This window comes from Giraffa tippelskirchi, chromosome 11 (assembly GCF_054371585.1).
Source record: "Giraffa tippelskirchi isolate mGirTip1 chromosome 11, T2T-mGirTip1v1.2.pri, whole genome shotgun sequence".
NCBI classification, from domain to species: domain Eukaryota; kingdom Metazoa; phylum Chordata; class Mammalia; order Artiodactyla; family Giraffidae; genus Giraffa; species Giraffa tippelskirchi.
Genome location: NC_137285.1, coordinates 148,958,415 through 148,973,035, shown reverse-complemented (window position 1 = coordinate 148,973,035; position 14,621 = coordinate 148,958,415). Strand labels below are relative to the sequence as shown.

The window sequence follows — 14,621 nt, the reverse complement described above, 5'->3', positions numbered from 1 at the left end:
GATGTTGACAATTTGATCTCTGGTTTCTCTGCCTTTTCTAAATTTAGCTTGAATATCTGGAAGTTCTTGGTTGACGTACTGTTGAAGCTTGGCTTGGAGAATTTTGAGCATTACTTTGCTAGCACGTGAGATGAGTGCAATTATGTGGTAGTTTGAACATTCTTTGGCATTGCCTTTCTTTGAGATTGGGATATTACTCATCCATTAAAAAGAATGAAATAACACCATTTTCACCAACATGGATGGACCTAGACTTTATCATACTAAGTGAAATAAGTCAGGAAGAGAAAAAATGAATATTATATAATATTGCTTATGTGTGGAATGTAAAAAAAGAAAGAAAGAAAAGATACAAATGGCCTTGTTTACAAAACAGAAACAGATTCACAGAGTTAGAAAAACAAACCTCTGGTTACCAAAGTGGAAAGGTGAGTCAGTTCAGTTGCTCAGTCGTGTCCGACTCTTTGCGACCCAAAGGACTGCAGCACGCCAGGCCTCCCTGTCCATCACCAACTCCCGGAGTTTACTCAAACTCATGTCCGTCGAGTTGGTGATGCCATCTGACCATCTTATCCTCTGTCATCCCTTTCTCCTCCTGCCCTCAATCTTTCCCAGCATGAGGGGAAAGGTGGTGGTGAGGGACAAATTGGGAGTTTGGGATTGGCATATAGACACTGCTTTATTTAAAATGGATAACCAACAAGGACCTACTGTATACAACAAGGAATTCTGCTCAAGATTCTATAATAACCCAAATGGGAAAAGAATTTGAAAAAGAATAGGTAGTGTGTAGATATGTATGTATAACTGAATCACTTTGCTGTGCACCTGAGGCTAACACAACACTGTTGTCAACTACGTGCTGTGCTGTGTTTAGTCGCTCAGTCGTGTCCGACTCTCAAACCCCATGGACGGAAGCCCGCCAGGCTCCTCTGTCCATGGGATTCTTCAGGCAAAAATACGGGAGTGGGTTGCCATGTGCTCCTCCAGGGGATCGTCCCAATCCAGGGATCAAACCCACATCTCTCCAATATAAAATAAAACTTTTTTTAAAAGAGAAGTAAGATGATGATAGCAAGCAGTCTAGTCTGCACAAACTCACCCAAAGCTGAGCCATGTGAGCATGGAATACAAAGATGGATGTGTCCTGCCTTGTCCCAGTAAAGTACCCATTGTATCAGGTGTCTTGGACAGAGAATTCATTGAACAGGGACAGGTATTTTGGCTATGAGAAGGCTCTTTAAAAATGCCTAATACAAAATAATGAAATAAGCAGACATAGGTTGTGGTACAAACCTGAGTTCCTCTAGAGCAATGTATCTCTAAGGGCTCAGTAAACTGGATTCCTGCATCAGAATCACCAGCAGTAATTGGGGAAATTGTTGCTCCCGACATCCCTTACCCAATGCCACCCAATCAGAACTTCTATAGAGAGTGAGAAATATCCTTTTGGAACAAATATCCAGTGACTCTACATAAACTCAAGTTTCCATATCACAGATGTGCAGACCACTCTTCTCATACTGAGCCACACTGAGATAACAGACCCTGTTCATCTTCCTTCTCACTGATGCTCCTCCGTTATCGCTGCTAGTTCTGAGGGTTCAGCTGTTGAGGTCACATCCCCAGCGACCCTCTGCTAAGCCTCTCTCTGAAGTCCTTACTTTTGCTTTGTGCTTGTCTCAACTAGGACATGAAAGTTCCTGAAAGATGGCATGTATAGGAATTCCACAAGGAATTTTTCTGCAGTAATAATTTATATCCCCACTCACAGTCTTTAATTTTTTTTCAAGTTGCTCTCTAAAAATACTTTTCTTGAAGGAAAGTATACTAGCAAGCTTTACTTCTTCACCCAAACTCCCTTTGGGATTAATTAAGTCCAGTCCCTGAAAATCAGGGAAGAGAAGTAGAGTTATTGCAGCAACAAACTTCTCATTCCATGCAGGCCTTGGTCCGTCACTGCAGTGTTTCCTAATGGTTTCTTGATAAAATATGGGAAACACATTCTTAGGTAACCAAATATGTGGGTTTCGTTCATCTACTCCGAGTGTTTTTCCCCTGAGGGTTAATGAATGGGAGTTGGGGACTGGGGGCAACGGCTCCAACAATGCACCCAGGCTCTGACAGGCAGCCGATGGCTTAAATCAGGATGCAAACCCGGGTCAAGAGAACCCCGATCTTAGCTTAGAACTGTTCACTTGTTCCCTCATTCCCCCCAAACAAGGATCCACACAGACAACTCACTTCTATTTTTATAGATTCTTTTTTAATATTCTTTTCCACTATGGTCTATCACAGGATACTGAAAATGTTCCCTGTGCTCTACATTAGGACTCTGTTGTTGACCCACTCTAAATGCAGTAGTTTTCATCTACCAGCCCCGAATTCCCAGTCCATTCCTCTCCCTCCTCTCCTCCCTCTCGGCAACCGCAAGTCTGTTCTCTATGTCTGTGAGTCTGTTAACTTGCTTCTGAAGAAAACTTTCACACAGAAGTTAATCTGTTACTTAAAATGAAGAGCTGGTAAGAAAGAACTGATGCTTCCTTAGAAATGAATGGAGAAGAAGGTGCTCTGATTTTAACTGAAGTATCTTTACAACACTGAGGAAAATGCATCAGACAATCTTAGGTGGATAGAAAGACGTATTCCGTTCATGGCTCAGTTAACTACAATTCTGGGTTCGTATACTAACCTCTCAATCTTTATCTTGAGTTGAAAATTTCATTCCCATAGAGTTCCAGTCCTGGGAGACTTGAGCTATTTATTCAAATATTCAACAAACAGTTGAGGGGTTTGGGGCCACTCTCTGTGTCATGAGGGATCTTAGTTCCCTGACCAGGGATGGAACTTGTGCCCTGTGCGTTGGAAGTGTGATGTATTAACCATGAGACTGCCAGGGAAGTCCCAGCAACAAAGAGTTTTGAGCACCTTCCATATGCCTAGCCCAAAGGGTCTCAACTGAGGGCAACTGAGCCTCCCAGGGAGACACTGATAATGTCTGGAGAAAGGTTTGGTCACAAACAGAGCAGAAGCTATGCCACTGGCACCAAGTAAGGAGGGTCCAGGACACTGAGAAACAGCCTGCAGCGCGCAAGACAGCCCCTCACAACAGAATCATCCGGCCCAAGTTGAAAACAGCAGCAAGGCTGAAAACACCTTCCATCATAGACACAGTAGCACACAAGCTGGGGGAAAGAAGACTCAGCCTTTTCCCTCACTGAGCTTACACACGCCCAGTGGAAATAGAGGCTACCCTATAAATGTATAGCAGTGATAGTTACAGTGATGGATGGATACTGAAGATTCCAAAAAGGAACGTTCCAAAAAGTGCTCTTGACCCTGACATTACCAAGGTCAGGGAAACCTTCCCTGAGAAACTTGTCATGAAACTGGGACAGAGGGTAAGAGGAGCTAATTTATTAGAAAAGAGAAGAGGGAGCCCCAGCAGAGTGAAGAGCCTGCGCAGAGGTCCAGGGGCTGGGAAGGAGCGTGGTGAGAAGGAGCTGCAATAAACACGGTCGTGGGAGCAAAGAACCAGGAAGAGGCTAGAGCTTAGTAGGGGCAGCCGTCGCACGGCCTTGTAGGAAACATCATGGTTCATCTTTGACGTAAGAGCCAGGTTGTTGTTGTTTTTTTCAGAAGTCTTAAAGTTAATTTTATTTTATATACACCTTCACAAAATGACAGTTCAAATGGCCGTGATATATGGTGAAAACTTGATCACAATTCCACAAAAGGCAGAGAAAGAATATGTAGGTGGGCGCTTTCAGGCACTGTGTTTGCTGAGGTGGGAAGTAAACTAGCAAGAAAACTCAATGCCAAACGATACACCATCACTGCGCGCACACAGTTCACAATACATCTGGCCCTTCCCCTCAAGCACCTACAACCGACTTGATACAATGCCTGAAAAAACTGCACCTAAGACTATTATATGACAATCCCTCAGGGCAGACAAACTAGCACAAAGATGATCAAACAGCACATGTTCTTAGAGTTCATATGATGTTACTCTCTTATTGGGCTTCTCTCATAACTCAGTTGGCAAAGAATCTGCCTGCAATGCAGGACACTCCGGTTCGATTCCTGGGTTGGGAAGATCCTCTGGAGAAGGGATAGGCTACCCACTCCAGTATTCTTGGGCTTCCCTTCTAGCTCAGCTGGTAAAGAATCCACTTGTAATGCGGGAGACCTGGGTTCAATCCCTGGGCTGGGAAGATACCCTGGAGTAGGGAAAAGCTACCCATCCCAGTATTTTTTTAATTAATTAATATATTTTAATTGGAGGCTAATTACTTTATGATATTGCAGTGGCTTTCACCATACATTGACACAAATCAGCCACGGGTGTACATGGGTCCCCCATCCTGAACCCAAGAGCCAGGTTTTGCTTTCGCTAAGAGGTGACTGAGAGCAATGTGGTTGGATGAAGCTTGATGAAAAGGAAAAAGAATACGCTTTAGGGTTAAGCAAACTTCACCTCAGCGGCTTGCTGCATCTCCTTTCATAAATTATTCAAATTCTGTCAGTCTTTTACCTTTGGCTTTCACCTATAAGATAGGGATAGCACTCACTCTGCAGAGTTCTTATAAGGATTAAATAGTATAATATAATATGTGAGTGGCTTCCCTGGTGGCTCAGTCGGGAAAGAGTCTGCCTGCGATGTGGGAGATCTGGGTTCAATCCCTGGGTCGGGAAGATCCCCTGGAGAAGGAAATGGCAACCCATTCCAGTATTCTTGCCTGGAGAATCCCATGGACAGAGGAGCCTGGTGGGCTACAGTCCATGGGGTCACAAAGAGTCAGAGACGACCGAGTACTTTCATTTCATAATATGTAAATAGAATACCAATAGTACCTGCTTCTTAGAATTGTTGTGGGGATAAAATGAGTTAATATATGCAACGTGTGTGAAATATACTAATAGTAAGTACAACATAAGACTTAGCTATTGTAATTATTGCAATCCTTGGCACAAAAAATACCTCAAAAGCCGCTGAGTAGCCGAGCGACTCAGGTAGCTCAGCCCTGTTTGGCTGTTGAGATCTGACTGTCCTACAGAAACACACACAGACACACATACACACACATGCACACACACCAAGAACTACATTAATCACTCCAGACCCTTGCAGAGCACTTGCCCTTGAATAAATGGGGCACATGGAATCATACACTCACACACAGATATTTAAGCATTTGTATACATACGACCAAGCAACACTTTTTCAAGAAATAAGCTAATTTGCTAAGACCTAAGGGAGTGTCACTGCTCACAGAGTTAAAGAAAGATACCATGGTAAGTATTCATTGAGGTAAATATTCATTGAAGACTTATTAAATATACAGCAATATGCTAGTTCTCGTGAAAGCTAGATAAGATACAAAATATGGTCTCAATTCTCCAGGGTGATAATAATTTGATAATAATTTGACACTTGGGCTGAACCCAGCTGTAATCATCTGGTGGGAGGATGCTCCTTGGAACAGGAGGTTCAAATGACCTTGATTATGTAACTTCCTAATTCTTGGAAGATTATTTCAAGCACTGAGAATGTTGATAAAGGGTTTAATAGTGGCCTCTACTCTGACAAACATACCCCAGATCTTCCACTGACCGGTATCCCAAGTGGAGAGACTGTTTTAATTGGCCTATTTATCCAGTAACAGGGGAGGAGCTAGGCAATCACTACACCACTTTCTTCTGGGAGATGGAATTTATGAGACAAGATCCTAGACAGAAAGGGAATTTACTGCTGCCGTGGTTTCTAATTTAGGAAGGTTCCTGGAGTCTCAGTCCACTGGGCAGTCTCTCCGGGCTCGGTCCTCCTTCCTCCAGCCATCGCACGGTAAGATATCACCTGCTAGGTCCCGTCTTTTATGAATGTAACAGAGAACACTGGCGCACTCCCTTCTCATGCTAAAGGTAAAAGGTAAGTTTTTTCTACCTCCTTGTAGATTTGCAACATATTTAGCACTTGCTGATGCTCCCTAGGAAAGCATGTAATGGCTCTGCAAGTATTTCAGAACTATTTCACCCCATGACTTAGCAGTGCTCTCTGAATTCACTTGGAAGGCTTAATCTTCTGTTTAAAATGATAATTACTAATCTCAGTCCAAGAAATATTGAGGGAATGACTAATATAAATCTGGATAAAGTTTAAGGATTTAGAAAAAAAACTTTTCCTGATAAGGTACCTCATTTAATCCTCTGCTATCAAGAAGTTATTATTATCATCCCCTTAAAAGATTCAAAGGAGAGAAGAATTAACATTTATTATGCAATTTAAAAGATTTCATACATCACACCAAGTGTTCTAAATACTTCATCTCATATAATCTCATCACAACTCCATTAGGTAAGTATTATTATTTATATCTTTTAAATAGGTGGAAAGAGAAATTAATGTAAGATGATCTGCCCAGGTGACAATAATAGATTGAGATTCTACCGCGAGTCTGGTTTTGCTAAATCTACCAACTTTTTCACATGATGCTAACTAGACAATTGGAAAGCCAGTCCAGCATACAGTTTCTGTATTTCCTGACTGCACAGGGACAAGGTTTTTCATGACACTTTTGCCAACTAGGGCTGGTCTTGCTGGAGAAGTAAGAAGGAAACAAGAATGTAAAGTGGGATGTGACTTGGAGGCACTGAGACGGGTGTGGATTAAAAGAACAGATGCCAGCCTGGGGTAGATTTCTCGGGATGATGCCAAGTGCTCTTATCTTGCCTCTGTTTTATGCAGTATATTTAGTATCAACCTGGAATAGCAAGTTGACAATATGTTGATATAACACATTTCACTCTCTTTGAACCATTAAATTCACTATCTTACCGGTCTACAATATAAACCTCACTGCTTTACCTGCCTCTCTTAATCTCTATGTTTTTGGATCTAAGATTGAATATTGCATCCTCTAGGAAGATTTTTGAAGAAACTCTTAATCACAACTATGCCAGAGTCACATGTTGCACAATCTTATCAACACACTAATTTTTTTTTACAATGCTCAGTCACAGTTTTCATTACCTAGATATCCATAAACGCCATGAAGCGCATGGGCCCTCAGCTGACTCTTTGCGACCCCATGGACTGTAGCCCTCCAGGCTCCTCTGTCCATGGGATTCTCCAGACAAGAATACTGGGGTGGGTTGCCATTCCTTTCTCCAGGGGATCTTCCTGACCCAGGGATCGAATCCAAGTCTCTTGTGTCTCCTGCACTGGCAGGCAGACTTGTTTACCACTGAGACATCTGGGAAGCCTGTTTGTCATAATATATATATAAATATATACTATATTTGTGCAAGTATATGCCAGATTCTTTAACAGTGCCTGTCTCTCTTGGTGAGATATATAACCATTGGGCACAACTGTGCCATTTTGATCATTATTGTATGTGGGCTTGGCAATCAATTTATTTTAAAAAATGTGAGTGACTGACTATAGGAAGGATAGTTAAGATGTGGCATCACAGATCGAAGTATTTTTTTTTAAATGTCAGTCTCAACAGATTAAAGCTACGGACCAACGTTAAAGGAATAATGGAGGATGCTCTGCTTCTCTGAGGGGAAAAAAACGTTTAGAGTTTTAGTGTCCAGAGAGTTACATATCAGTCCAAGTCTGACGACATCATGAAAACAATCAAACACAGGAATTAATTTAATTTGATTAAATTAAAGAAATAGACTGCCAGTGAACAGATAGCTGATACCCAGATCTTTTTATGGTTGACCACTTCTGTGATCTGTCACACGCAGTACACTTTTAGGTAAGGTATTTAAAATGAGAGCACTTCCAGAGCTAAAATTGTGAGACACACCAAAACTATGCCCATGTGAGGAACAGAAAAAAGGAAAGTAGGAGGAAAATTTACTGGACTGCGTGATAAGAGCTCTTTGATTCCTAGAGTTTGATGTAGACATGGCCCCCTTGTGTAGAACAGCATGAACATGTAGAGGTTGCACAGAGGTAGAGGGGCTTCCGTTGGGCTTTGCTGATGACTCAGCAGGTAAAGAATCCGCCTGCAGTGCAGGAGACAGAGGAGATGCAGATTCGATCCCTGGGTTGGGAAGATCCCCTGGAGAAGGAAATGGCAATGCACACCAGTGTTCTTGCCTGGAGAATCCCATGGACAGAGGAGCCTGGAGGGCTACAGTCCATGGGGTCGCAGAGAGTCGGACACTGAGCAGCTAAGCACTGATTTCAGCCATTACAAGACAAAACTTTTGAGAACTTTGTCATCCAACAGTGGAACAGGCAAGTCAGGAGGAAGTGAGATTTTCTAAACGTTGAAGGTGACCTGATGTTCAGATAGAGATAGGAGACTCAAGTATCTAACAAACGACTGAACTAGACACATTCTGAGGTCTTTTCCAGCACTAAGAATTCATGACCTGTAGATAACTCTATCATATAAATATTTTGTTACAGATCCTGGAGAGCACCATTAAGATGACATGAGTGTAACTGACTATACTAAAATCATTATCCCAAAGCCCTGTATCATAACACAGATGGTAGACAAGCCTTAGACATGTTTGCTGAAGCCTTTTACATATTATGTTTCTGAGTGACATAATCTTTTCCAGAGTGCAACTCAAATGTTGGATACCAAGCTGTTTTCCATAAAGGGCTCTTATACAAAGGTTTTGATCATGAAATAATCTTAAAAGTGAAAGATAAAATGGGAAAAAGGGTAAAAGACATGTTTGCATAGTATGTTCATCCATACAACATAGATTTATTGAATGCCTAATCTTTGTGCAACATTAGGCTTGATTTATATGGGAAATAAATGTATAAATAAGAGAGAATGGCTGCCCTGGAACTTAAAAATAATAATCATGGTTATCCATTATGAGGTTGTTATTACTACTGACTGATCTTGGCGGTAGACACTTTACATTAAGATCTCAAGCACTAAGCATAATTATTATCCCCATTTTTCAAATAAAAAAAACTGGGACTCAAAGACATTATATATAGCCTAATATTACAGAGCCAGGAGATGGAATCACTAAAATCACATCATTTAAAATCAAAACTAATTTCACACTCACACATTGCTCCTCCTCCTCATGTTATAATATGATGTTGAATATGCTAGGTAACATTAGAAATCATTCAAAGCATTAATGAAGTTCAGAAGAGAGGAAGAGAATGAATGAAATGGGCACTGCTTGCTAACTGTTGGAAAAGGAGAGGCATTCATGCCCTAGGGGCTCTTGACATTTATTTATGACGATCTCTAATCACCCTAAGCTGGTTTATGTGAATAGCACTTATCAGAGCAGTGCTTCTGGATATGATTTCTCTTTAAAGCTCACAGTAAATAATACATATTAAACTAGGGAAATTTGGATTAAGGTTGAACGTTGCCTCTTTCCCATCTTTCTTTAAGATTTACGTATTTATTTGTTTTGTTGCTCTGGGTCTCCGGCGCTGTGCGGGCTTTTCTCTAGCTGTGGTGAGTGAGGGCTCCTCTGGCTGTGGTGCGCAGGCTTCTCACTGTGATGGCCTCTCTTGTTGCCGAGCACAGACTCCAGGGCGCACAGCTTCCGAGGCCGCCGCGTGTGGGTTCAGCAGCTGTGCTGCCCAGATTTGGCTGCCCCACGGCAAGGGGGACATTCCGAGCGGGGATCAACCCGTGTGCCCTGCATTGGCCAGGGGACTCTTCACCGCTGGGCCACCAAAGGAGGCCTCTTCCATCTTCTTTAATGAGTTGGTCTTGGAAAAGTAAAGGAATGGATGCCCTTTGAGAGTTAGGACTCTTCATTAGAAAGTTTTCAAGGAAGCTAGATGGTTTTTCTTGGATGTTACTTTAGCTTCTTAGATGAGAGGAAAAGCAGATGGAAACGGGCTTGGTCTTTCCAATTCATCCCTACACTCACAGGAAGGGTGCTCAGTTCTCTGACAGCTTATGATCACATATTTTCCCATAGCGCCACAAGCCAGGAGGAGCCCTGTGATAAAACTCCCTGATTGGACATGGATAGAACACCCAGGAGTTGGGAGGGCTTTGGCTTTTGAGGTTGATGCCTGACACTGTCAACATTAGGCCTATGTCGGCCCTTTAGCCATTGGTTTTTTTCTTCCTTCATTTTCCATCATATCACTAGTTTTTCAGAGTCACATTTGTGTATCTCCCTGGGCCAATACCTCAGGAGGCATTGTGTGTAAACATGTGAATGAATAAATAACTTCCTATTCTCAACAGCCCTGGCTCTCAAGAATTTCTTGACACCTTCTTGTGAATTTACTAAAGCAATTGAATTTTCATTCCACATCTACTGAAAATAGCTTTGAATTCCATAAAGTTCTCTGCCATGTTTCCTCAACATGCTTACACTATTTAGCCCAACTTTTGGCCGTTAGAAGTGAGAAAAGGAAGTTGCTCAGTCGTGTCTGACTCTTTGCAACCCTGTGGACTGTAGCCTACTAGGCTCCTCTGTCCATGGGATTTTCCAGGCAAGAATACTGGAGTGGGTTGCCATTTCCTTCTGCAGGGGATCTTCCCAACCCAGGGATTGAACCCAGGTCTCCTGCCTTGTAGGCAGATGCTTTACCATCTGAGCCACCAGGGAAGTGACATTGTTAGAAGTTAAGCTGTGGCTATTTATGTGAAGAAACTTGTTAAAAAGGGAGGAAAAAGATAATAAGTCTTAATACTTCTAGTTTCTAACTCCAGTCTTAATTAGATTGCATCATGGCTCAGAGTATGAACTAATGTATTGTTAATCTGACTCATCTTTCTTTGTATTAATAATTCTCGACAGAAAATTTGTTGACTCCATATCCTGAGGAAACCGCTCAGTGTGGACGGAATTCGTGTTCCTGGCCTATCCCTCCCAGTCAGAGCCGCGCGTCTTGTCTTTCCTTGGGGTCAGCCTGGTGTATACATGGGTCATCACTGGGAATGTCCTCATCATGGTGGCCATCCAGACCGAAGCCCGCCTCCACACACCCATGTACTCTTTCCTGGGCAGCCTCTCGGGAGTAGAAATTGGCTACACTGCTGTGGTGGCGCCCACATACTGGCCAATATCCTGTGGTCGGAGAAGACTGTCACTTCGCTGGGCTGTGCCACTCAGATGGGCTTCTTCGTGGGACTGGGCAGTGCCGACTGCTTCCTCTTGGCTTCCATATCTATGACTGCTCCCAGGTGGCACCAGAAAGAATCTGCCTGCCAATGGAGGAGACACAAGAGAGACGGGTCCATCCCTCCACTGGGAAGATCCCCTGAATTAGGGAGTGGCAACCCACTCCAGTACTCTTACCTGGAAAACTCCATAGACAGAGGAGCCTGGTGGTCCATGGGGCTGCAAAGAGTCAGACTCAACTGCCCACAGTGAACACTCTGTGCCTCTTCTATGCCTTTTGAATGAAAAGTGTCTACTATTGTCCAAACTGGGAATGGATGCTAATTAAAAGATTCAGGATTCTGAGTCTGGGTTATAATTTTTATCACTGATTGTCTTATGACTCTTGTTTTATTATGATGTCTCAAGTACCTTTGAAAAGAATGTGTATCCTGCTGAGTGCAGTCAGTTGAGTTAAGGTAGCTAATAGTATGGTTCTAATCTCTATCATTATATATATTTTTCTACTTGTGTTATCCATCCCTGTCAGAGGTAGGTAAAATCCACAGCTATGACTGTCAATTGTCAATCTCTCCCTTTAGTCCTGACAATTTTTGTTTTGTTCTGGTTCTTTTATTTCCCCGTATTCTGAAGCTCTGTTATTAGATGTATATATATTTAGCATAATTATATCTTGTTGATGGATTAACCATCTTATCATTAAGCAATGTTCATTTTTATTGCTGGTAATATCCCTGGTCCAGAAATCTACATCTGATCTTAATTTGTTCACATTATCTTTTTTATGATTAACATTTTCATGGTACGTATTGTTCTTCCTTTTGACTTCTACCTGTATTTCCTCATATATAAGGTATGGCTCTTATACGTTTTCTTCTCAATCCTGATTGGACAGTTTAGACATTTCGCCATATTTCCGTGCACACTTTATTCACCTGTCGTCTTGTTTCTTAGTTTCTCCTCATCAGCCTCTTTTTGGATTTGTGAACATTTTTTTCTATCAGCTTTTTAGATATATTTTTTGTTTCACACTTTGTAGTTGCATTCTTATCATGGCCTACCAAGGATTGCTATAACACTGTTGAAGTAAATGGGTAAGAAACTTTGAACAGTTTAATTCCATTTTCTGCCCCCATATTGGTGCTCTTATTATAACATCTTACTTATAAATTCCATCATACATTTTCATTTTTCTTTTAAATAGTCAACATTTTTAAAGGTATTCTAAAAGTAGTCTTCTACATTTTTATCTTAATATTAAGGATATTTTCCCAGAATATAGAATTCTAGAAATGACCGTTTTTCTTCCATCTCTTTAAAGATGTCATTCCGTTGCCTCTGGTTCTCATATTTCTGATGAGAAATCATTTGCGGTTTTGTGGGTTTTTTTTTACCCACATAAAGGTACATTTTTTTCTCTTTATCTTTGATTCCCAGTCACATAAATACAGTGAGTCTAAGGTTTGGGTAGGACTAGGGGATGGGGGGAAGGTAAGGAATTCATTGTGTTAAAGTAAGATAAAATGGAGACTAGACTTGAAAATTCCCTGAGCAGACAAAATCGGTTAGGCCATGTAAGCAAAACGTAATCTAGCTTATTTCATGAATATAAGTGAAACTCTACTTAGATATTTCCTTCTGTCTCTGATAATCATAAATAAAATGTAAGTCACCTCCCTGAAGCGGTATAGCACCTTTTATCCAAGTCCTCTTTCATCTGGAAATTCCCACTGGAATAACCAATCACTGTATCAGTTAAACAACTTCTCCATTCTCATGTTATAAGCCATCTTGTATTAAACAACATGTCTCTCTGAGCTTCAAATCACTTTCAGTTAGAAGTCTCCCTTTCTGCTTAGAGTTTCTTGCTTGATAAAATATTCATGTCAAGTAAAGTTCTCTAAATTTTCTTTTGACAATTGTATTTAAAACACATCTGAAATGCAAAATAAATTCACCCTCTTCCAAACCCCCCAAAGCCTCACCTCATTATAGCATTAACTCAGGTCCAAAAATCTCCTCTAAATATCATTAGTTCAAAAGTCCCAAATCTCATCATCCAAACTATCTAAATAAAGGCCTATGCTAGGATAAAATTCTTCTCCATCTGTGGACCTAGAACTAGAAAACAAGATGTCTGTTCCCAACACACACAACGGGACAGGCATAGCGTAACAGTTAAAGACATTTCCATTCAAAATGAGAGAAACTGGAAGGAAAAAATGGACTTAATTGGTTCCAACCAGTTCTGAAATCAAACAGGGCAAACTCCATTAGTTTTCAAGGCCCAGGAATAATCCTCTGTGGCCATAAGGCCACGCTCTGGGCCCACGGCACCCCTCTCTGTGGTCCAAGGCGCCACTCCCCAGCCTCACTGCTGTCCCTAGGGTCATGTCTCCTTTCTCATGACGGCTAGCACATGTCTCTTAGGTGGCTCAGCGGTAAAGAATCTGCCTTAAAGTGGAGGAGACACGGGTTCCGTCCCTGAGTGAGGAAGATCCCCTGCAGGAGGAAATGGCAGCCCACTCCAGTATTCTTGCCTGGAAAATCCCATGGACGGAGGAGGCTGGCGGGCTGCAGCCCATGCGGTCACAAGTCAGACATGACTGAGCATGTACACACGGCACATGTCTGCAGTTAGGTAGTTTTCTCAGACTGTTACCTACTTGCAGAATTTGGGGAATATAATCTCCTTTTCTTTCTTTTCTTTCCGTTTAAGCTACATTTAATGACTCTATTTGACTGACTGGTTAGTTTTCTGGTTTAAGCAAAAAGTGTTAACTATTATTATGTGTTCTGTGATTTCCAAAATTGCTGGTATGGATAGAAAGATATGTTATGTGAAGCTCCTGGGAATAATTTCTGGCCCCAGTATTTCACTGCTGCTGCCAGAATCAGAAATCCACAAAACCCAGAAGATGCTGGCTATAAAATCTTGCCCCTAAACTATGATCCATGCCAGCAAAATTGATGACTTGCATATTGCTTTGCTCCTCTCATTTTCCTCTTGTTTAATTGAGGTGAGACCACAGCATGAGGTGCACCCTTTTAACAAATTTTTAAGTGCATGATACAGTTTTGTTAACTACAGCCATAATGTAAATCAGCTCTTTAGAGCTCATTCTTCCGCATAACTGAAATCTATACCGATTGAATGGCAATTCCCATTTCTCCCTGTGCCCAGCCCCCCGGAAACCATGATTCCACTCTCTGTTTCTGTCAATCCGGCTATTTTAGATACTTCAGATAAGTGAAATCATGCAGTATCTACTCTTCTGTAGCTTGCTTTTTTCACTTAGCACAGTATCCTCAAAGTTCATCAGTGTTGTGACATGTAATAAGATTTCACTTTTTTTAAGATTGATTGACATTCCATTGTATGTACATAGCACGTTTTCTGTGTCCACTCATTACCCAATGGACACTTAGGTCATTTCCATTTCTAGGCTATTGTGAATAATCTTGTAACAAACATGGGATTTTGGATATCTTATCAAGGAGGCCCCATCAAAAATAAA

General features: G+C 41.6%; 1 long non-coding RNA gene across 1 annotated transcript; it reads left to right on the top strand.

Moving 5' to 3' along the window:
* Positions 1-5,564: 5,564 nt before the first annotated feature.
* LOC145525339 (uncharacterized) lies at positions 5,565-12,785 on the top strand. Its single transcript, XR_014068120.1, has 2 exons — positions 5,565-5,932; positions 10,780-12,785. It is a non-coding gene; the product is annotated as an uncharacterized LOC145525339 (long non-coding RNA).
* The last annotated feature ends 1,836 nt before the right edge of the window (positions 12,786-14,621 follow it).